The following is a 22999-nucleotide window of genomic DNA, read 5'->3' as shown; positions in this document are numbered from 1 at the left end:
GGCAGGGGTCTGCAGGGCACACGCTGAAGGAAGGCCTGACACACCCGCTTTAAGGACACTGACTGCTATTAGCTTACATTGGAAAACTTTTTTTTCTTTGTAAAAGCACGCTATAGAGACACCAGATATGAGTGGCAACTGTAAAGTACACTGGCAGGGGTCGGCAGGGCGCACGCTGAAGGAAGGCCTGACACACCCGCTTTAAGGACACTGACTGCTATTAGCTTACATTGGAAAACTTTTTCTTTGTAAAAGCACGCTATAGAGATACCAGATATGAGTGGCAACTGTCAAAGTACACTGGCAGGGGTCTGCAGGGCACACGCTGAAGGCCTGAAACACCCGCTTTAAGGACACTGACTGCTATTAGCTTACACTGGAAAAGTTTTTTCTTTGTAAAAGCACGCTATAGAGACACCAGATATGAGTGACAACTGTCAAAGTACACTGGCAGGGGTCGGCAGGGCACATGCTGAAGGCCTGAAACACCCGCTTTAAGGACACTGACTGCTATTAGCTTACACTGGAAAACCTTTTTGCTTTGTAAAAGCACGCTACAGAGACACCAGATATGAGTGGCAACTGTCAAAGTACACTGGCAGGGGTCGGCAGGGCACACACTGAAGGAAGGCCTGACACACCCGCTTTAAGGACACTGACTGCTATTAGCTTACACTGGAAAACTTTTTTGCTTTGTAAAAGCACGCTACAGAGACACCAGATATGAGTGGCAACTGTCAAAGTACACTGGCAGGGGTCTGCAGGGCACATGCTGAAGGAAGGCCTGACACACCCGCTTTAAGGACAATGACTGCAATTAGCTTACACTGGAAAACTTTTTTGCTTTGTAAAAGCACGCTATAGAGACACCAGATATGAGTGGCAACTGTCAAAGTACACTGGCAGGGGTCTGCAGGGCACACGCTGAAGGAAGGCCTGACACACCCGCTTTAAGGACACTGACTGCTATTAGCTTACATTGGAAAACTTTTTTTCTTTGTAAAAGCACGCTATAGAGACACCAGATATGAGTGGCAACTGTCAAAGTACACTGGCAGGGGTCTGCAGGGCACACGCTGAAGGCCTGAAACACCCGCTTTAAGGACACTGACTGCTATTAGCTTACACTGGAAAACTTTTTTTCTTTGTGAAAGCACGCTACAGAGACACCAGGAATGAGTGGCAACTGTCAAAGTACACTGGCAGGGTTCTGCAGGGCACACGCTGAAGGCCTGAAACACCCGCTTTAAGGACACTGACTGTTATTAGCTTACACTGGAAAACTTTTTTTCTTTGTAAAATCACGCTACAGAGACACCAGATATGAGTGGCAACTGTCAAAGTACACTGGCAGGGGTCTGCAGGGAACACGCTGAAGGCCTGAAACACCCGCTTTAAGGACACTGACTGCTCTTAGCTTACACTGGAAAACTTTTTTTCTTTGTAAAAGCACGCTATAGAGACACCAGATATGAGTGGCAACTGTCAAAGTACACTGGCAGGGGTCTGCAGGGCACACGCTGAAGGAAGGCCTGACACACCCGCTTTAAGGACACTGACTGCTATTAGCTTACACTGGAAAACTTTTTTTCTTTGTAAAAGCATGCTATAGAGACACCAGATATGAGTGGCAACTGTCAAAGTACTATAGCAGGGGTCTGCAGGGCACACGCTGAAGGCCTGAAACACCCGCTTTAAGGACACTGACTGCTATTAGCTTACACTGGAAAACTTTTTTTCTTTGTAAAAGCACGCTACAGAGACACCAGGAATGAGAGGCAACTGTCAAAGTACACTGGCAGGGGTCTGCAGGTCACACGCTGAAGGCCTGAAACACCCGCTTTAAGGACACTGACTGTTATTAGCTTACACTGGAAAACTTTTTTTCTTTGTAAAAGCACGCTATGGAGACACCAGATATGAGTGGCAACTGTCAAAGTACACTGGCAGGGGTCTGCAGGGCACACGCTGAAGGAAGGCCTGACACACCCGCTTTAAGGACACTGACTGCTATTAGCTTACACTGGAAAACGTTTTTTCTTTGTAAAAGCACGCTATAGAGACACCAGATATGAGTGACAACTGTCAAAGTACACTGGCAGGGGTCTGCAGGGCACACGCTGAAGGCCTGAAACACCCGCTTTAAGGACACTGACTGCTATTAGCTTACACTGGAAAACTTTTTTGCTTTGTAAACGCACGCTACAGAGACACCAGATATGAGTGGCAACTGTCAAAGTACACTGGCAGGGGTCGGCAGGGCACACGCTGAAGGAAGGCCTGACACACCCGCTTTAAGGACACTGACTGCTATTAGCTTACACTGGAAACTTTTTTGCTTTGTAAAAGCACGCTACAGAGACACCAGATATGAGTGGCAACTGTCAAAGTACACTGGCAGGGGTCTGCAGGGCACATGCTGAAGGAAGGCCTGACACACCCGCTTTAAGGACACTGACTGCTATTAGCTTACACTGGAAATCTTTTTTTCTTTGTAAAAGCACGCTACAGAGACACCAGATATGAGTGGCAACTGTCAAAGTACACTGGCAGGGGTCTGCAGGGAACACGCTGAAGGCCTGAAACACCCGCTTTAAGGACACTGACTGCTCTTAGCTTACACTGGAAAACTTTTTTTCTTTATAAAAGCACGCTATAGAGACACCAGATATGAGTGGCAACTGTCAAAGTACACTGGCAGGGGTCTGCAGGGCACACGCTGAAGGAAGGCCTGACACACCCGCTTTAAGGACACTGACTGCTATTAGCTTACATTGGAAAACTTTTTTTCTTTGTAAAAGCACGCTATAGAGACACCAGATATGAGTGGCAACTGTAAAGTACACTGGCAGGGGTCGGCAGGGCGCACGCTGAAGGAAGGCCTGACACACCCGCTTTAAGGACACTGACTGCTATTAGCTTACACTGGAAAACGTTTTTTCTTTGTAAAAGCACGCTATAGAGACACCAGATATGAGTGACAACTGTCAAAGTACACTGGCAGGGGTCTGCAGGGCACACGCTGAAGGCCTGAAACACCCGCTTTAAGGACACTGACTGCTATTAGCTTACACTGGAAAACTTTTTTGCTTTGTAAAAGCACGCTACAGAGACACCAGATATGACTGGCAACTGTCAAAGTACACTGGCAGGGGTCGGCAGGGCACACGCTGAAGGAAGGCCTGACACACCCGCTTTAAGGACACTGACTGCTATTAGCTTACACTGGAAAACTTTTTTGCTTTGTAAAAGCACGCTATAGAGACACCAGATATGAGTGGCAACTGTCAAAGTACACTGGCAGGGGTCTGCAGGGCACACGCTGAAGGAAGGCCTGACACACCCGCTTTAAGGACATTGACTGCTATTAGCTTACACTGGAAAACTTTTTTCTTTGTAAAAGCACGCTATAGAGACACCAGATATGAGTGGCAACTGTCAAAGTACACTGGCAGGGGTCTCCAGGGCACACGCTGAAGGAAGGCCTGATACACCCGCTTTAAGGACACTGACTGCTATTAGCTTACATTGGAAAACTTTTTTTCTTTGTAAAAGCACGCTATAGAGACACCAGATATGAGTGGCAACTGTCAAAGTACACTGGCAGGGGTTGGCAGGGCACACGCTGAAGGAAGGCCTGACACACCCGCTTTAAGGACACTGACTGCTATTAGCTTACACTGGAAAACTTTTTTGCTTTGTAAAAGCACGCTACAGAGACACCAGATATGAGGGGCAACTGTCAAAGTACACTGGCAGGGGTCTGCAGGGCACATGCTGAAGGAAGGCCTGACACACCCGCTTTAAGGACACTGACTGCTATTAGCTTACACTGGAAAACTTTTTTGCTTTGTAAAAGCACGCTATAGAGACACCAGATATGAGTGGCAACTGTCAAAGTACACTGGCAGGGGTCTGCAGGGCACACGCTGAAGGAAGGCCTGACACACCCGCTTTAAGGACACTGACTGCTATTAGCTTACATTGGAAAACTTTTTTTTCTTTGTAAAAGCACGCTATAGAGACACCAGATATGAGTGGCAACTGTAAAGTACACTGGCAGGGGTCGGCAGGGCGCACGCTGAAGGAAGGCCTGACACACCCGCTTTAAGGACACTGACTGCTATTAGCTTACATTGGAAAACTTTTTCTTTGTAAAAGCACGCTATAGAGATACCAGATATGAGTGGCAACTGTCAAAGTACACTGGCAGGGGTCTGCAGGGCACACGCTGAAGGCCTGAAACACCCGCTTTAAGGACACTGACTGCTATTAGCTTACACTGGAAAAGTTTTTTCTTTGTAAAAGCACGCTATAGAGACACCAGATATGAGTGACAACTGTCAAAGTACACTGGCAGGGGTCGGCAGGGCACATGCTGAAGGCCTGAAACACCCGCTTTAAGGACACTGACTGCTATTAGCTTACACTGGAAAACCTTTTTGCTTTGTAAAAGCACGCTACAGAGACACCAGATATGAGTGGCAACTGTCAAAGTACACTGGCAGGGGTCGGCAGGGCACACACTGAAGGAAGGCCTGACACACCCGCTTTAAGGACACTGACTGCTATTAGCTTACACTGGAAAACTTTTTTGCTTTGTAAAAGCACGCTACAGAGACACCAGATATGAGTGGCAACTGTCAAAGTACACTGGCAGGGGTCTGCAGGGCACATGCTGAAGGAAGGCCTGACACACCCGCTTTAAGGACAATGACTGCAATTAGCTTACACTGGAAAACTTTTTTGCTTTGTAAAAGCACGCTATAGAGACACCAGATATGAGTGGCAACTGTCAAAGTACACTGGCAGGGGTCTGCAGGGCACACGCTGAAGGAAGGCCTGACACACCCGCTTTAAGGACACTGACTGCTATTAGCTTACATTGGAAAACTTTTTTTCTTTGTAAAAGCACGCTATAGAGACACCAGATATGAGTGGCAACTGTCAAAGTACACTGGCAGGGGTCTGCAGGGCACACGCTGAAGGCCTGAAACACCCGCTTTAAGGACACTGACTGCTATTAGCTTACACTGGAAAACTTTTTTTCTTTGTGAAAGCACGCTACAGAGACACCAGGAATGAGTGGCAACTGTCAAAGTACACTGGCAGGGTTCTGCAGGGCACACGCTGAAGGCCTGAAACACCCGCTTTAAGGACACTGACTGTTATTAGCTTACACTGGAAAACTTTTTTTCTTTGTAAAATCACGCTACAGAGACACCAGATATGAGTGGCAACTGTCAAAGTACACTGGCAGGGGTCTGCAGGGAACACGCTGAAGGCCTGAAACACCCGCTTTAAGGACACTGACTGCTCTTAGCTTACACTGGAAAACTTTTTTTCTTTGTAAAAGCACGCTATAGAGACACCAGATATGAGTGGCAACTGTCAAAGTACACTGGCAGGGGTCTGCAGGGCACACGCTGAAGGAAGGCCTGACACACCCGCTTTAAGGACACTGACTGCTATTAGCTTACACTGGAAAACTTTTTTTCTTTGTAAAAGCATGCTATAGAGACACCAGATATGAGTGGCAACTGTCAAAGTACTATAGCAGGGGTCTGCAGGGCACACGCTGAAGGCCTGAAACACCCGCTTTAAGGACACTGACTGCTATTAGCTTACACTGGAAAACTTTTTTTCTTTGTAAAAGCACGCTACAGAGACACCAGGAATGAGAGGCAACTGTCAAAGTACACTGGCAGGGGTCTGCAGGTCACACGCTGAAGGCCTGAAACACCCGCTTTAAGGACACTGACTGTTATTAGCTTACACTGGAAAACTTTTTTTCTTTGTAAAAGCACGCTATGGAGACACCAGATATGAGTGGCAACTGTCAAAGTACACTGGCAGGGGTCTGCAGGGCACACGCTGAAGGAAGGCCTGACACACCCGCTTTAAGGACACTGACTGCTATTAGCTTACACTGGAAAACGTTTTTTCTTTGTAAAAGCACGCTATAGAGACACCAGATATGAGTGACAACTGTCAAAGTACACTGGCAGGGGTCTGCAGGGCACACGCTGAAGGCCTGAAACACCCGCTTTAAGGACACTGACTGCTATTAGCTTACACTGGAAAACTTTTTTGCTTTGTAAACGCACGCTACAGAGACACCAGATATGAGTGGCAACTGTCAAAGTACACTGGCAGGGGTCGGCAGGGCACACGCTGAAGGAAGGCCTGACACACCCGCTTTAAGGACACTGACTGCTATTAGCTTACACTGGAAACTTTTTTGCTTTGTAAAAGCACGCTACAGAGACACCAGATATGAGTGGCAACTGTCAAAGTACACTGGCAGGGGTCTGCAGGGCACATGCTGAAGGAAGGCCTGACACACCCGCTTTAAGGACACTGACTGCTATTAGCTTACACTGGAAATCTTTTTTTCTTTGTAAAAGCACGCTACAGAGACACCAGATATGAGTGGCAACTGTCAAAGTACACTGGCAGGGGTCTGCAGGGCACATGCTGAAGGAAGGCCTGACACACCCGCTTTAAGGACACTGACTGCTATTAGCTTACACTGGAAACTTTTTTGCTTTGTAAAAGCACGCTACAGAGACACCAGATATGAGTGGCAACTGTCAAAGTACACTGGCAGGGGTCTGCAGGGCACATGCTGAAGGAAGGCCTGACACACCCGCTTTAAGGACACTGACTGCTATTAGCTTACACTGGAAATCTTTTTTTCTTTGTAAAAGCACGCTACAGAGACACCAGATATGAGTGGCAACTGTCAAAGTACACTGGCAGGGGTCTGCAGGGAACACGCTGAAGGCCTGAAACACCCGCTTTAAGGACACTGACTGCTCTTAGCTTACACTGGAAAACTTTTTTTCTTTATAAAAGCACGCTATAGAGACACCAGATATGAGTGGCAACTGTCAAAGTACACTGGCAGGGGTCTGCAGGGCACACGCTGAAGGAAGGCCTGACACACCCGCTTTAAGGACACTGACTGCTATTAGCTTACATTGGAAAACTTTTTTGCTTTGTAAAAGCACGCTACAGAGACACCAGATATGAGTGGCAACTGTCAAAGTACACTGGCAGGGGTCTGCAGGGCACATGCTGAAGGAAGGCCTGACACACCCGCTTTAAGGACACTGACTGCTATTAGCTTACACTGGAAAACTTTTTTGCTTTGTAAAAGCACGCTATAGAGACACCAGATATGAGTGGCAACTGTCAAAGTACACTGGCAGGGGTCTGCAGGGCACACGCTGAAGGAAGGCCTGACACACCCGCTTTAAGGACACTGACTGCTATTAGCTTACACTGGAAAACGTTTTTTCTTTGTAAAAGCACGCTATAGAGACACCAGATATGAGTGACAACTGTCAAAGTACACTGGCAGGGGTCTGCAGGGCACACGCTGAAGGCCTGAAACACCCGCTTTAAGGACACTGACTGCTATTAGCTTACACTGGAAAACTTTTTTGCTTTGTAAACGCACGCTACAGAGACACCAGATATGAGTGGCAACTGTCAAAGTACACTGGCAGGGGTCGGCAGGGCACACGCTGAAGGAAGGCCTGACACACCCGCTTTAAGGACACTGACTGCTATTAGCTTACACTGGAAACTTTTTTGCTTTGTAAAAGCACGCTACAGAGACACCAGATATGAGTGGCAACTGTCAAAGTACACTGGCAGGGGTCTGCAGGGCACATGCTGAAGGAAGGCCTGACACACCCGCTTTAAGGACACTGACTGCTATTAGCTTACACTGGAAATCTTTTTTTCTTTGTAAAAGCACGCTACAGAGACACCAGATATGAGTGGCAACTGTCAAAGTACACTGGCAGGGGTCTGCAGGGCACATGCTGAAGGAAGGCCTGACACACCCGCTTTAAGGACACTGACTGCTATTAGCTTACACTGGAAACTTTTTTGCTTTGTAAAAGCACGCTACAGAGACACCAGATATGAGTGGCAACTGTCAAAGTACACTGGCAGGGGTCTGCAGGGCACATGCTGAAGGAAGGCCTGACACACCCGCTTTAAGGACACTGACTGCTATTAGCTTACACTGGAAATCTTTTTTTCTTTGTAAAAGCACGCTACAGAGACACCAGATATGAGTGGCAACTGTCAAAGTACACTGGCAGGGGTCTGCAGGGAACACGCTGAAGGCCTGAAACACCCGCTTTAAGGACACTGACTGCTCTTAGCTTACACTGGAAAACTTTTTTTCTTTATAAAAGCACGCTATAGAGACACCAGATATGAGTGGCAACTGTCAAAGTACACTGGCAGGGGTCTGCAGGGCACACGCTGAAGGAAGGCCTGACACACCCGCTTTAAGGACACTGACTGCTATTAGCTTACATTGGAAAACTTTTTTGCTTTGTAAAAGCACGCTACAGAGACACCAGATATGAGTGGCAACTGTCAAAGTACACTGGCAGGGGTCTGCAGGGCACATGCTGAAGGAAGGCCTGACACACCCGCTTTAAGGACACTGACTGCTATTAGCTTACACTGGAAAACTTTTTTGCTTTGTAAAAGCACGCTATAGAGACACCAGATATGAGTGGCAACTGTCAAAGTACACTGGCAGGGGTCTGCAGGGCACACGCTGAAGGAAGGCCTGACACACCCGCTTTAAGGACACTGACTGCTATTAGCTTACATTGGAAAACTTTTTTTCTTTGTAAAAGCACGCTATAGAGACACCAGATATGAGTGGCAACTGTAAAGTACACTGGCAGGGGTCGGCAGGGCGCACGCTGAAGGAAGGCCTGACACACCCGCTTTAAGGACACTGACTGCTATTAGCTTACACTGGAAAACGTTTTTTCTTTGTAAAAGCACGCTATAGAGACACCAGATATGAGTGACAACTGTCAAAGTACACTGGCAGGGGTCTGCAGGGCACACGCTGAAGGCCTGAAACACCCGCTTTAAGGACACTGACTGCTATTAGCTTACACTGGAAAACTTTTTTGCTTTGTAAAAGCACGCTACAGAGACACCAGATATGACTGGCAACTGTCAAAGTACACTGGCAGGGGTCGGCAGGGCACACGCTGAAGGAAGGCCTGACACACCCGCTTTAAGGACACTGACTGCTATTAGCTTACACTGGAAAACTTTTTTGCTTTGTAAAAGCACGCTATAGAGACACCAGATATGAGTGGCAACTGTCAAAGTACACTGGCAGGGGTCTGCAGGGCACACGCTGAAGGAAGGCCTGACACACCCGCTTTAAGGACATTGACTGCTATTAGCTTACACTGGAAAACTTTTTTCTTTGTAAAAGCACGCTATAGAGACACCAGATATGAGTGGCAACTGTCAAAGTACACTGGCAGGGGTCTCCAGGGCACACGCTGAAGGAAGGCCTGACACACCCGCTTTAAGGACACTGACTGCTATTAGCTTACATTGGAAAACGTTTTTTCTTTGTAAAAGCACGCTATAGAGACACCAGATATGAGTGGCAACTGTCAAAGTACACTGGCAGGGGTCTGCAGGGCACACGCTGAAGGCCTGAAACACCCGCTTTAAGGACACTGACTGCTATTAGCTTACACTGGAAAACGTTTTTTCTTTGTAAAAGCACGCTATAGAGACAGCAGATATGAGTGGCAACTGTCAAAGTACACTGGCAGGGGTCTGCAGGGCACATGCTGAAGGCCTGAAACACCCGCTTTAAGGACACTGACTGCTATTAGCTTACACTGGAAAACTTTTTTGCTTTGTAAAAGCACGCTACAGAGACACCAGATATGAGTGGCAACTGTCAAAGTACACTGGCAGGGGTTGGCAGGGCACACGCTGAAGGAAGGCCTGACACACCCGCTTTAAGGACACTGACTGCTATTAGCTTACAATGGAAAACTTTTTTGCTTTGTAAAAGCACGCTACAGAGACACCAGATATGAGTGGCAACTGTCAAAGTACACTGGCAGGGGTCTGCAGGGCACATGCTGAAGGAAGACCTGACACACCCGCTTTAAGGACAATGACTGCTATTAGCTTACACTGGAAAACTTTTTTGCTTTGTAAAAGCACGCTATAGAGACACCAGATATGAGTTTCAACTGTCAAAGTACACTGGCAGGGTTCTGCAGGGCACACGCTGAAGGAAGGCCTGACACACCCGCTTTAAGGACACTGACTGCTATTAGCTTACATTGGAAAACTGCTATTAGCTTACACTGGAAAACTTTTTTTCTTTGTAAAAGCACGCTATAGAGACACCAGATATGAGTGGCAACTGTCAAAGTACACTGGCAGGGGTCTGCAGGGCACATGCTTTAAGGACACTGACTGCTATTAGCTTACATTGGAAAACTTTTTTTCTTTGTAAAAGCACGCTATAGAGACACCAGATATGAGTGTCAACTGTCAAAGTACACTGGCAGGGGTCGGCAGGGCGCACGCTGAAGGAAGGCCTGACACACCCGCTTTAAGGACACTGACTGCTATTAGCTTACACTGGAAAACGTTTTTTCTTTGTAAAAGCACGCTATAGAGACACCAGATATGAGTGACAACTGTCAAAGTACACTGGCAGGGGTCTGCAGGGCACACGCTGAAGGCCTGAAACACCCGCTTTAAGGACACTGACTGCTATTAGCTTACACTGGAAAACTTTTTTGCTTTGTAAAAGCACGCTACAGAGACACCAGATATGACTGGCAACTGTCAAAGTACACTGGCAGGGGTCTGCAGGGCACACGCTGAAGGAAGGCCTGACACACCCGCTTTAAGGACACTGACTGCTATTAGCTTACATTGGAAAACTTTTTTTCTTTGTAAAAGCACGCTATAGAGACACCAGATATGAGTGGCAACTGTAAAGTACACTGGCAGGGGTCGGCAGGGCGCACGCTGAAGGAAGGCCTGACACACCCGCTTTAAGGACACTGACTGCTATTAGCTTACATTGGAAAACTTTTTCTTTGTAAAAGCACGCTATATAGACACCAGATATGAGTGGCAACTGTCAAAGTACACTGGCAGGGGTCTGCAGGGCACACGCTGAAGGCCTGAAACACCCGCTTTAAGGACACTGACTGCTATTAGCTTACACTGGAAAAGTTTTTTCTTTGTAAAAGCACGCTATAGAGACACCAGATATGAGTGACAACTGTCAAAGTACACTGGCAGGGGTCTGCAGGGCACATGCTGAAGGCCTGAAACACCCGCTTTAAGGACACTGACTGCTATTAGCTTACACTGGAAAACTTTTTTGCTTTGTAAAAGCACGCTATAGAGACACCAGATATGAGTGGCAACTGTCAAAGTACACTGGCAGGGGTCTGCAGGGCACACGCTGAAGGAAGGCCTGACACACCCGCTTTAAGGACACTGACTGCTATTAGCTTACATTGGAAAACTTTTTTTCTTTGTAAAAGCACGCTATAGAGACACCAGATATGAGTGGCAACTGTAAAAGTACACTGGCAGGGGTCTGCAGGGCACACGCTGAAGGCCTGAAACACCCGCTTTAAGGACACTGACTGCTATTAGCTTACACTGGAAAACTTTTTTTCTTTGTAAAAGCATGCTACAGAGACACCAGGAATGAGTGGCAACTGTCAAAGTACACTGGCAGGGGTCTGCAGGGCAAACGCTGAAGGCCTGAAACACCCGCTTTAAGGACACTGACTGCTATTAGCTTACATTGGAAAACTTTTTTTCTTTGTAAAAGCACGCTATAGAGACACCAGATATGAGTGGCAACTGTAAAGTACACTGGCAGGGGTCGGCAGGGCGCACGCTGAAGGAAGGCCTGACACACCCGCTTTAAGGACACTGACTGCTATTAGCTTACACTGGAAAACTTTTTTTCTTTGTAAAAGCACGCTACAGAGACACCAGGAATGAGTGGCAACTGTCAAAGTACACTGGCAGGGGTCTGCAGGGCACACGCTGAAGGCCTGAAACACCCGCTTTAAGGACACTGACTGTCATTAGCTTACACTGGAAAACTTTTTTCTTTGTAAAATCACGCTACAGAGACACCAGATATGAGTGGCAACTGTCAAAGTACACTGGCAGGGGTCTGCAGGGAACACGCTGAAGGCCTGAAACACCCGCTTTAAGGACACTGACTGCTCTTAGCTTACACTGGAAAACTTTTTTTCTTTGTAAAAGCACGCTATAGAGACACCAGATATGAGTGGCAACTGTCAAAGTACACTGGCAGGGGTCTGCAGGGCACACGCTGAAGGAAGGCCTGACCCACCCGCTTTAAGGACACTGACTGCTATTAGCTTACACAGGAAAACTTTTTTCTTTGTAAAAGCACGCTATAGAGACACCAGATATGAGTGGCAACTGTCAAAGTACACTGGCAGGGGTCTGCAGGGCACACGCTGAAGGAAGGCCTGACACACCCGCTTTAAGGACACTGACTGCTATTAGCTTACATTGGAAAACTTTTTTTCTTTGTAAAAGCACGCTATAGAGACACCAGATATGAGTGGCAACTGTCAAAGTACTATGGCAGGGGTCTGCAGGGCACACGCTGAAGGCCTGAAACACCCGCTTTAAGGACACTGACTGCTATTAGCTTACACTGGAAAACTTTTTTTCTTTGTAAAAGCACGCTACAGAGACACCAGGAATGAGAGGCAACTGTCAAAGTACACTGGCAGGGGTCTGCAGGTCACACGCTGAAGGCCTGAAACACCCGCTTTAAGGACACTGACTGTTATTAGCTTACACTGGAAAACTTTTTTTCTTTGTAAAAGCACGCTATGGAGACACCAGATATGAGTGGCAACTGTCAAAGTACACTGGCAGGGGTCTGCAGGGCACACGCTGAAGGAAGGCCTGACACACCCGCTTTAAGGACACTGACTGCTATTAGCTTACACTGGAAAACGTTTTTTCTTTGTAAAAGCACGCTATAGAGACACCAGATATGAGTGACAACTGTCAAAGTACACTGGCAGGGGTCTGCAGGGCACACGCTGAAGGCCTGAAACACCCGCTTTAAGGACACTGACTGCTATTAGCTTACACTGGAAATCTTTTTTTCTTTGTAAAAGCACGCTACAGAGACACCAGATATGAGTGGCAACTGTCAAAGTACACTGGCAGGGGTCTGCAGGGAACACGCTGAAGGCCTGAAACACCCGCTTTAAGGACACTGACTGCTCTTAGCTTACACTGGAAAACTTTTTTTCTTTATAAAAGCACGCTATAGAGACACCAGATATGAGTGGCAACTGTCAAAGTACACTGGCAGGGGTCTGCAGGGCACACGCTGAAGGAAGGCCTGACACACCCGCTTTAAGGACACTGACTGCTATTAGCTTACATTGGAAAACTTTTTTTCTTTGTAAAAGCACGCTATAGAGACACCAGATATGAGTGGCAACTGTAAAGTACACTGGCAGGGGTCGGCAGGGCGCACGCTGAAGGAAGGCCTGACACACCCGCTTTAAGGACACTGACTGCTATTAGCTTACACTGGAAAACGTTTTTTCTTTGTAAAAGCACGCTATAGAGACACCAGATATGAGTGACAACTGTCAAAGTACACTGGCAGGGGTCTGCAGGGCACACGCTGAAGGCCTGAAACACCCGCTTTAAGGACACTGACTGCTATTAGCTTACACTGGAAAACTTTTTTGCTTTGTAAAAGCACGCTACAGAGACACCAGATATGACTGGCAACTGTCAAAGTACACTGGCAGGGGTCGGCAGGGCACACGCTGAAGGAAGGCCTGACACACCCGCTTTAAGGACACTGACTGCTATTAGCTTACACTGGAAAACTTTTTTGCTTTGTAAAAGCACGCTATAGAGACACCAGATATGAGTGGCAACTGTCAAAGTACACTGGCAGGGGTCTCCAGGGCACACGCTGAAGGAAGGCCTGACACACCCGCTTTAAGGACACTGACTGCTATTAGCTTACACTGGAAAACGTTTTTTCTTTGTAAAAGCACGCTATAGAGACACCAGATATGAGTGGCAACTGTCAAAGTACACTGGCAGGGGTCTCCAGGGCACACGCTGAAGGAAGGCCTGACTACCCGCTTTAAGGACACTGACTGCTATTAGCTTACATTGGAAAACTTTTTTTCTTTGTAAAAGCACGCTATAGAGACACCAGATATGAGTGGCAACTGTCAAAGTACACTGGCAGGGGTCTGCAGGGCACACGCTGAAGGCCTGAAACACCCGCTTTAAGGACACTGACTGCTATTAGCTTACACTGGAAAACGTTTTTTCTTTGTAAAAGCACGCTATAGAGACAGCAGATATGAGTGACAACTGTCAAAGTACACTGGCAGGGGTCTGCAGGGCACATGCTGAAGGCCTGAAACACCCGCTTTAAGGACACTGACTGCTATTAGCTTACACTGGAAAACTTTTTTGCTTTGTAAAAGCACGCTACAGAGACACCAGATATGAGTGGCAACTGTCAAAGTACACTGGCAGGGGTCGGCAGGGCACACGCTGAAGGAAGGCCTGACACACCCGCTTTAAGGACACTGACTGCTATTAGCTTACACTGGAAAACTTTTTTGCTTTGTAAAAGCACGCTACAGAGACACCAGATATGAGTGGCAACTGTCAAAGTACACTGGCAGGGGTCTGCAGGGCACATGCTGAAGGAAGGCCTGACACACCCGCTTTAAGGACAATGACTGCTATTAGCTTACACTGGAAAACTTTTTTGCTTTGTAAAAGCACGCTATAGAGACACCAGATATGAGTTTCAACTGTCAAAGTACACTGGCAGGGTTCTGCAGGGCACACGCTGAAGGAAGGCCTGACACACCCGCTTTAAGGACACTGACTGCTATTAGCTTACATTGGAAAACTGCTATTAGCTTACACTGGAAAACTTTTTTTCTTTGTAAAAGCACGCTATAGAGACACCAGATATGAGTGGCAACTGTCAAAGTACACTGGCAGGGGTCTGCAGGGCACATGCTGAAGGAAGGCCTGACACACCCGCTTTAAGGACACTGACTGCTATTAGCTTACACTGGAAAACTTTTTTCTTTGTAAAAGCACGCTACAGAGACACCAGGAATGAGTGGCAACTGTCAAAGTACACTGGCAGGGGTCTGCAGGGCACACGCTGAAGGCCTGAAACACCTGCTTTAAGGACACTGACTGTTATTAGCTTACACTAGAAAACTTTTTTTCTTTGTAAAATCACGCTACAGAGACACCAGATATGAGTGGCAACTGTCAAAGTACACTGGCAGGGGTCTGCAGGGAACACGCTGAAGGCCTGAAACACCCGCTTTAAGGACACTGACTGCTCTTAGCTTACACTGGAAAACTTTTTTTCTTTGTAAAAGCACGCTATAGAGACACCAGATATGAGTGGCAACTGTCAAAGTACACTGGCAGGGGTCGGCAGGGCACACGCTGAAGGAAGGCCTGACACACCCGCTTTAAGGACACTGACTGCTATTAGCTTACACGGGAAAACTTTTTTCTTTGTAAAAGCACGCTATAGAGACACCAGATATGAGTGGCAACTGTCAAAGTACACTGGCAGGGGTCTGCAGGGCACACGCTGAAGGAAGGCCTGACACACCCGCTTTAAGGACACTGACTGCTATTAGCTTACATTGGAAAACTTTTTTTCTTTGTAAAAGCACGCTATAGAGACACCAGATATGAGTGGCAACTGTCAAAGTACACTGGCAGGGGTCTGCAGGGCACACGCTGAAGGCCTGAAACACCCGCTTTAAGGACACTGACTGCTATTAGCTTACACTGGAAAAGTTTTTTCTTTGTAAAAGCACGCTATAGAGACACCAGATATGAGTGACAACTGTCAAAGTACACTGGCAGGGGTCTGCAGGGCACATGCTGAAGGCCTGAAACACCCGCTTTAAGGACATTGACTGCTATTAGCTTACACTGGAAAACTTTTTTGCTTTGTAAAAGCACGCTACAGAGACACCAGATATGAGTGGCAACTGTCAAAGTACACTGGCAGGGGTCGGCAGGGCACACGCTGAAGGAAGGCCTGACACACCCGCTTTAAGGACACTGACTGCTATTAGCTTACACTGGAAAACTTTTTTGCTTTGTAAAAGCACGCTACAGAGACACCAGATATGAGTGGCAACTGTCAAAGTACACTGGCAGGGGTCTGCAGGGCACATGCTGAAGGAAGACCTGACACATCCGCTTTAAGGACACTGACTGCTATTAGCTTACACTGGAAAACTTTTTTGCTTTGTAAAAGCACGCTATAGAGACACCAGATATGAGTGTCAACTGTCAAAGTACACTGGCAGGGGTCTGCAGGGCACACGCTGAAAGCCTGAAACACCCGCTTTAAGGACACTGACTGCTATTAGCTTACACTGGAAAACTTTTTTTCTTTGTAAAAGCACGCTACAGAGACACCAGCAATGAGTGGCAACTGTCAAAGTACACTGGCAGGGGTCTGCAGGGCACACGCTGAAGGCCTGAAACACCCGCTTTAAGGACACTGACTATTATTAGCTTACACTGGAAAACTTTTTTTCTTTGTAAAATCACGCAACAGAGACACCAGGAATGAGTGGCAACTGTCAAAGTACACTGGCAGGGGTCTGCAGGGCACACGCTGAAGGCCTGAAACACCCGCTTTAAGGACACTGACTGTTATTAGCTTACACTGGAAAACTTTTTTTCTTTGTAAAATCACGCTAAAGAGACACCAGATATGAGTGACAACTGTCAAAGTACACTGGCAGGGGTCTGCAGGGAACACGCTGAAGGCCTGAAACACCCGCTTTAAGGACACTGACTGCTCTTAGCTTACACTGGAAAACTTTTTTCTTTGTAAAAGCACGCTATAGAGACACCAGATATGAGTGGCAACTGTCAAAGTACACTGGCAGGGGTCTGCAGGGAACATGCTGAAGGCCTGAAACACCCGCTTTAAGGACACTGACTGCTCTTAGCTTACACTGGAAAACTTTTTTTCTTTGTAAAAGCACGCTATAGAGACACCAGATATGAGTGGCAACTGTCAAAGTACACTGGCAGGGGTCTGCAGGGAACACGCTGAAGGAAGGCCTGACACACCCGCTTTAAGGACACTGACTGCTATTAGCTTACACTGGAAAACTTTTTTCTTTGTAAAAGCACGCTATAGAGACACCAGGTATGAGTGGCAACTGTCAAAGTACACTGGCAGGGGTCTGCAGGGCACACGCTGAAGGAAGGCCTGACACACCCGCTTTAAGGACACTGACTGCTATTAGCTTACATTGGAAAACTTTTTTTCTTTGTAAAAGCACGCTATAGAGACACCAGATATGAGTGGCAACTGTCAAAGTACACTGGCAGGGGTCTGCAGGGCACACGCTGAAGGCCTGAAACACCCGCTTTAAGGACACTGACTGCTAATAGCTTACACTGGAAAAGTTTTTTCTTTGTAAAAGCACGCTATAGAGACACCAGATATGAGTGACAACTGTCAAAGTACACTGGCAGGGGTCTGCAGGGCACATGCTGAAGGCCTGAAACACCCGCTTTAAGGACACTGACTGCTATTAGCTTACACTGGAAAACTTTTTTGCTTTGTAAAAGCACGCTACAGAGACACCAGATATGAGTGGCAACTGTCAAAGTACACTGGCAGGGGTCGGCAGGGCACACGCTGAAGGAAGGCCTGACACACCCGCTTTAAGGACACTGACTGCTATTAGCTTACACTGGAAAACTTTTTTGCTTTGTAAAAGCACGCTACGGAGACACCAGATATGAGTGGCAACTGTCAAAGTACACTGGAAGGGGTCTGCAGGGCACATGCTGAAGGAATGCCTGACACACCCGCTTTAAGGACAATGACTGCTATTAGCTTACACTGGAAAACTTTTTTGCTTTGTAAAAGCACGCTATAGAGACACCAGATATGAGTGGCAACTGTCAAAGTACACTGGCAGGGTTCTGCAGGGCACACGCTGAAGGAAGGCCTGACACACCCGCTTTAAGGACATTGACTGCTATTAGCTTACACTGGAAAACATTTTTTCTTTGTAAAAGCACGCTATAGAGACACCAGATATGAGTGGCAACTGTCAAAGTACACTGGCAGGGGTCTGCAGGGCACATGCTGAAGGAAGGCCTGACACACCCGCTTTAAGGACACTGACTGCTATTAGCTTACATTGGAAAACTTTTTTTCTTTGTAAAAGCACGCTATAGAGACACCAGATATGAGTGGCAACTGTCAAAGTACACTGGCAGGGGTCTGCAGGGCACACGCTGAAGGCCTGAAACACCCGCTTTAAGGACACTGACTGTTATTAGCTTACACTGGAAAACTTTTTTTCTTTGTAAAATCACGCTACAGAGACACCAGATAGGAGTGGCAACTGTCAAAGTACACTGGCAGGGGTCTGCAGGGAACACGCTGAAGGCCTGAAACACCCGCTTTAAGGACACTGACTGCTCTTAGCTTACACTGGAAAACTTTTTTGCTTTGTAAAAGCACGCTATAGAGACACCAGATATGAGTGGCAACTGTCAAAGTACACTGGCAGGGTTCTGCAGGGCACACGCTGAAGGAAGGCCTGACACACCCGCTTTAAGGACACTGACTGCTATTAGCTTACACTGGAAAACTTTTTTCTTTGTAAAAGCACGCAATAGAGACACCAGATATGAGTGGCAACTGTCAAAGTACACTGGCAGGGGACTGCAGGGCACACGCTGAAGGAAGGCCTGACACACCCGCTTTAAGGACACTGACTTCTATTAGCTTACATTGGAAAACTTTTTTTCTTTGTAAAAGCACGCTATAGAGACACCAGATATGAGTGGCAACTGTCAAAGTACACTGGCAGGGGTCTGCAGGGCACACGCTGAAGGCCTGAAACACCCGCTTTAAGGACACTGACTGCTATTAGCTTACACTGTAAAACTTTTTTGCTTTGTAAAAGCACGCTATAGAGACACCAGATATGAGTGGCAACTGTCAAAGTACACTGGCAGGGGTCTGCAGGGCACACGCTGAAGGAAGGCCTGACACACCCGCTTTAAGGACACTGACTGCTATTAGCTTACACTGGAAAACTTTTTTCTTTGTAAAAGCACGCAATAGAGACACCAGATATGAGTGGCAACTGTCAAAGTACACTGGCAGGGGACTGCAGGGCACACGCTGAAGGAAGGCCTGACACACCCGCTTTAAGGACACTGACTTCTATTAGCTTACATTGGAAAACTTTTTTTCTTTGTAAAAGCACGCTATAGAGACACCAGATATGAGTGGCAACTGTCAAAGTACACTGGCAGGGGTCTGCAGGGCACATGCTGAAGGAAGGCCTGACACACCCGCTTTAAGGATACTGACTGCTATTAGCTTACATTGGAAAACTGCTATTAGCTTACACTGGAAAACTTTTTTTCTTTGTAAAAGCACGCTATAGAGACACCAGATATGAGTGGCAACTGTCAAAGTACACTGGCAGGGGTCTGCAGGGCACATGCTGAAGGAAGGCCTGACACACCCGCTTTAAGGACACTGACTGCTATTAGCTTACACTGGAAAACTTTTTTTCTTTGTAAAAGCACGCTACAGAGACACCAGGAATGAGTGGCAACTGTCAAAGTACACTGGCAGGGGTCTGCAGGGCACACGCTGAAGGCCTGAAACACCTGCTTTAAGGACACTGACTGTTATTAGCTTACACTGGAAAACTTTTTTTCTTTGTAAAATCACGCTACAGAGACACCAGATATGAGTGGCAACTGTCAAAGTACACTGGCAGGGGTCTGCAGGGAACACGCTGAAGGCCTGAAACACCCGCTTTAAGGACACTGACTGCTCTTAGCTTACACTGGAAAACTTTTTTTCTTTGTAAAAGCACGCTATAGAGACACCAGATATGAGTGGCAACTGTCAAAGTACACTGGCAGGGGTCTGCAGGGCACACGCTGAAGGCCTGAAACACCCGCTTTAAGGACACTGACTGTTATTAGCTTACACTGGAAAACTTTTTTTCTTTGTAAAATCACGCTACAGAGACACCAGATAGGAGTGGCAACTGTCAAAGTACACTGGCAGGGGTCTGCAGGGAACACGCTGAAGGCCTGAAACACCCGCTTTAAGGACACTGACTGCTCTTAGCTTACACTGGAAAACTTTTTTGCTTTGTAAAAGCACGCTATAGAGACACCAGATATGAGTGGCAACTGTCAAAGTACACTGGCAGGGTTCTGCAGGGCACACGCTGAAGGAAGGCCTGACACACCCGCTTTAAGGACACTGACTGCTATTAGCTTACACTGGAAAACTTTTTTCTTTGTAAAAGCACGCAATAGAGACACCAGATATGAGTGGCAACTGTCAAAGTACACTGGCAGGGGACTGCAGGGCACACGCTGAAGGAAGGCCTGACACACCCGCTTTAAGGACACTGACTTCTATTAGCTTACATTGGAAAACTTTTTTTCTTTGTAAAAGCACGCTATAGAGACACCAGATATGAGTGGCAACTGTCAAAGTACACTGGCAGGGGTCTGCAGGGCACACGCTGAAGGCCTGAAACACCCGCTTTAAGGACACTGACTGCTATTAGCTTACACTGGAAAACTTTTTTGCTTTGTAAAAGCACGCTATAGAGACACCAGATATGAGTGGCAACTGTCAAAGTACACTGGCAGGGGTCTGCAGGGCACACGCTGAAGGAAGGCCTGACACACCCGCTTTAAGGACACTGACTGCTATTAGCTTACACTGGAAAACTTTTTTCTTTGTAAAAGCACGCAATAGAGACACCAGATATGAGTGGCAACTGTCAAAGTACACTGGCAGGGGACTGCAGGGCACACGCTGAAGGAAGGCCTGACACACCCGCTTTATGGACACTGACTTCTATTAGCTTACATTGGAAAACTTTTTTTCTTTGTAAAAGCACGCTATAGAGACACCAGATATGAGTGGCAACTGTCAAAGTACACTGGCAGGGGTCTGCAGGGCACATGCTGAAGGAAGGCCTGACACACCCGCTTTAAGGACACTGACTGCTATTAGCTTACATTGGAAAACTGCTATTAGCTTACACTGGAAAACTTTTTTTCTTTGTAAAAGCACGCTATAGAGACACCAGATATGAGTGGCAACTGTCAAAGTACACTGGCAGGGGTCTGCAGGGCACATGCTGAAGGAAGGCCTGACACACCCGCTTTAAGGACACTGACTGCTATTAGCTTACACTGGAAAACTTTTTTTCTTTGTAAAAGCACGCTACAGAGACACCAGGAATGAGTGGCAACTGTCAAAGTACACTGGCAGGGGTCTGCAGGGCACACGCTGAAGGCCTGAAACACCTGCTTTAAGGACACTGACTGTTATTAGCTTACACTGGAAAACTTTTTTTCTTTGTAAAATCACGCTACAGAGACACCAGATATGAGTGGCAACTGTCAAAGTACACTGGCAGGGGTCTGCAGGGAACACGCTGAAGGCCTGAAACACCCGCTTTAAGGACACTGACTGCTCTTAGCTTACACTGGAAAACTTTTTTTCTTTGTAAAAGCACGCTATAGAGACACCAGATATGAGTGGCAACTGTCAAAGTACACTGGCAGGGGTCGGCAGGGCACACGCTGAAGGAAGGCCTGACACACCCGCTTTAAGGACACTGACTGCTATTAGCTTACACGGGAAAACTTTTTTCTTTGTAAAAGCACGCTATAGAGACACCAGATATGAGTGGCAACTGTCAAAGTACACTGGCAGGGGTCTGCAGGGCACACGCTGAAGGAAGGCCTGACACACCCGCTTTATGGACACTGACTGCTATTAGCTTACATTGGAAAACTTTTTTTCTTTGTAAAAGCACGCTATAGAGACACCAGATATGAGTGGCAACTGTCAAAGTACACTGGCAGGGGTCTGCAGGGCACACGCTGAAGGCCTGAAACACCCGCTTTAAGGACACTGACTGCTATTAGCTTACACTGGAAAAGTTTTTTCTTTGTAAAAGCACGCTATAGAGACACCAGATATGAGTGACAACTGTCAAAGTACACTGGCAGGGGTCTGCAGGGCACATGCTGAAGGCCTGAAACACCCGCTTTAAGGACACTGACTGCTATTAGCTTACACTGGAAAACTTTTTTGCTTTGTAAAAGCACGCTACAGAGACACCAGATATGAGTGGCAACTGTCAAAGTACACTGGCAGGGGTCGGCAGGGCACACGCTGAAGGAAGGCCTGACACACCCGCTTTAAGGACACTGACTGCTATTAGCTTACACTGGAAAACTTTTTTGCTTTGTAAAAGCACGCTACAGAGACACCAGATATGAGTGGCAACTGTCAAAGTACACTGGCAGGGGTCTGCAGGGCACATGCTGAAGGAAGGCCTGACACACCCGCTTTAAGGACACTGACTGCTATTAGCTTACATTGGAAAACTTTTTTGCTTTGTAAAAGCACGCTATAGAGACACCAGATATGAGTGTCAACTGTCAAAGTACACTGGCAGGGGTCTGCAGGGCACACGCTGAAAGCCTGAAACACCCGCTTTAAGGACACTGACTGCTATTAGCTTACACTGGAAAACTTTTTTTCTTTGTAAAAGCACGCTACAGAGACACCAGCAATGAGTGGCAACTGTCAAAGTACACTGGCAGGGGTCTGCAGGGCACACGCTGAAGGCCTGAAACACCCGCTTTAAAGGACACTGACTATTATTAGCTTACACTGGAAAACTTTTTTTCTTTGTAAAATCACGCAACAGAGACACCAGGAATGAGTGGCAACTGTCAAAGTACACTGGCAGGGGTCTGCAGGGCACACGCTGAAGGCCTGAAACACCCGCTTTAAGGACACTGACTGTTATTAGCTTACACTGGAAAACTTTTTTTCTTTGTAAAATCACGCTAAAGAGACACCAGATATGAGTGACAACTGTCAAAGTACACTGGCAGGGGTCTGCAGGGAACACGCTGAAGGCCTGAAACACCCGCTTTAAGGACACTGACTGCTCTTAGCTTACACTGGAAAACTTTTTTTCTTTGTAAAAGCACGCTATAGAGA

The sequence above is a fragment of the Pelobates fuscus genome, chromosome 3 (assembly GCF_036172605.1).
Source record: "Pelobates fuscus isolate aPelFus1 chromosome 3, aPelFus1.pri, whole genome shotgun sequence".
Taxonomy (NCBI): domain Eukaryota; kingdom Metazoa; phylum Chordata; class Amphibia; order Anura; family Pelobatidae; genus Pelobates; species Pelobates fuscus.
Note: the sequence above shows the minus strand (reverse complement) of the source record.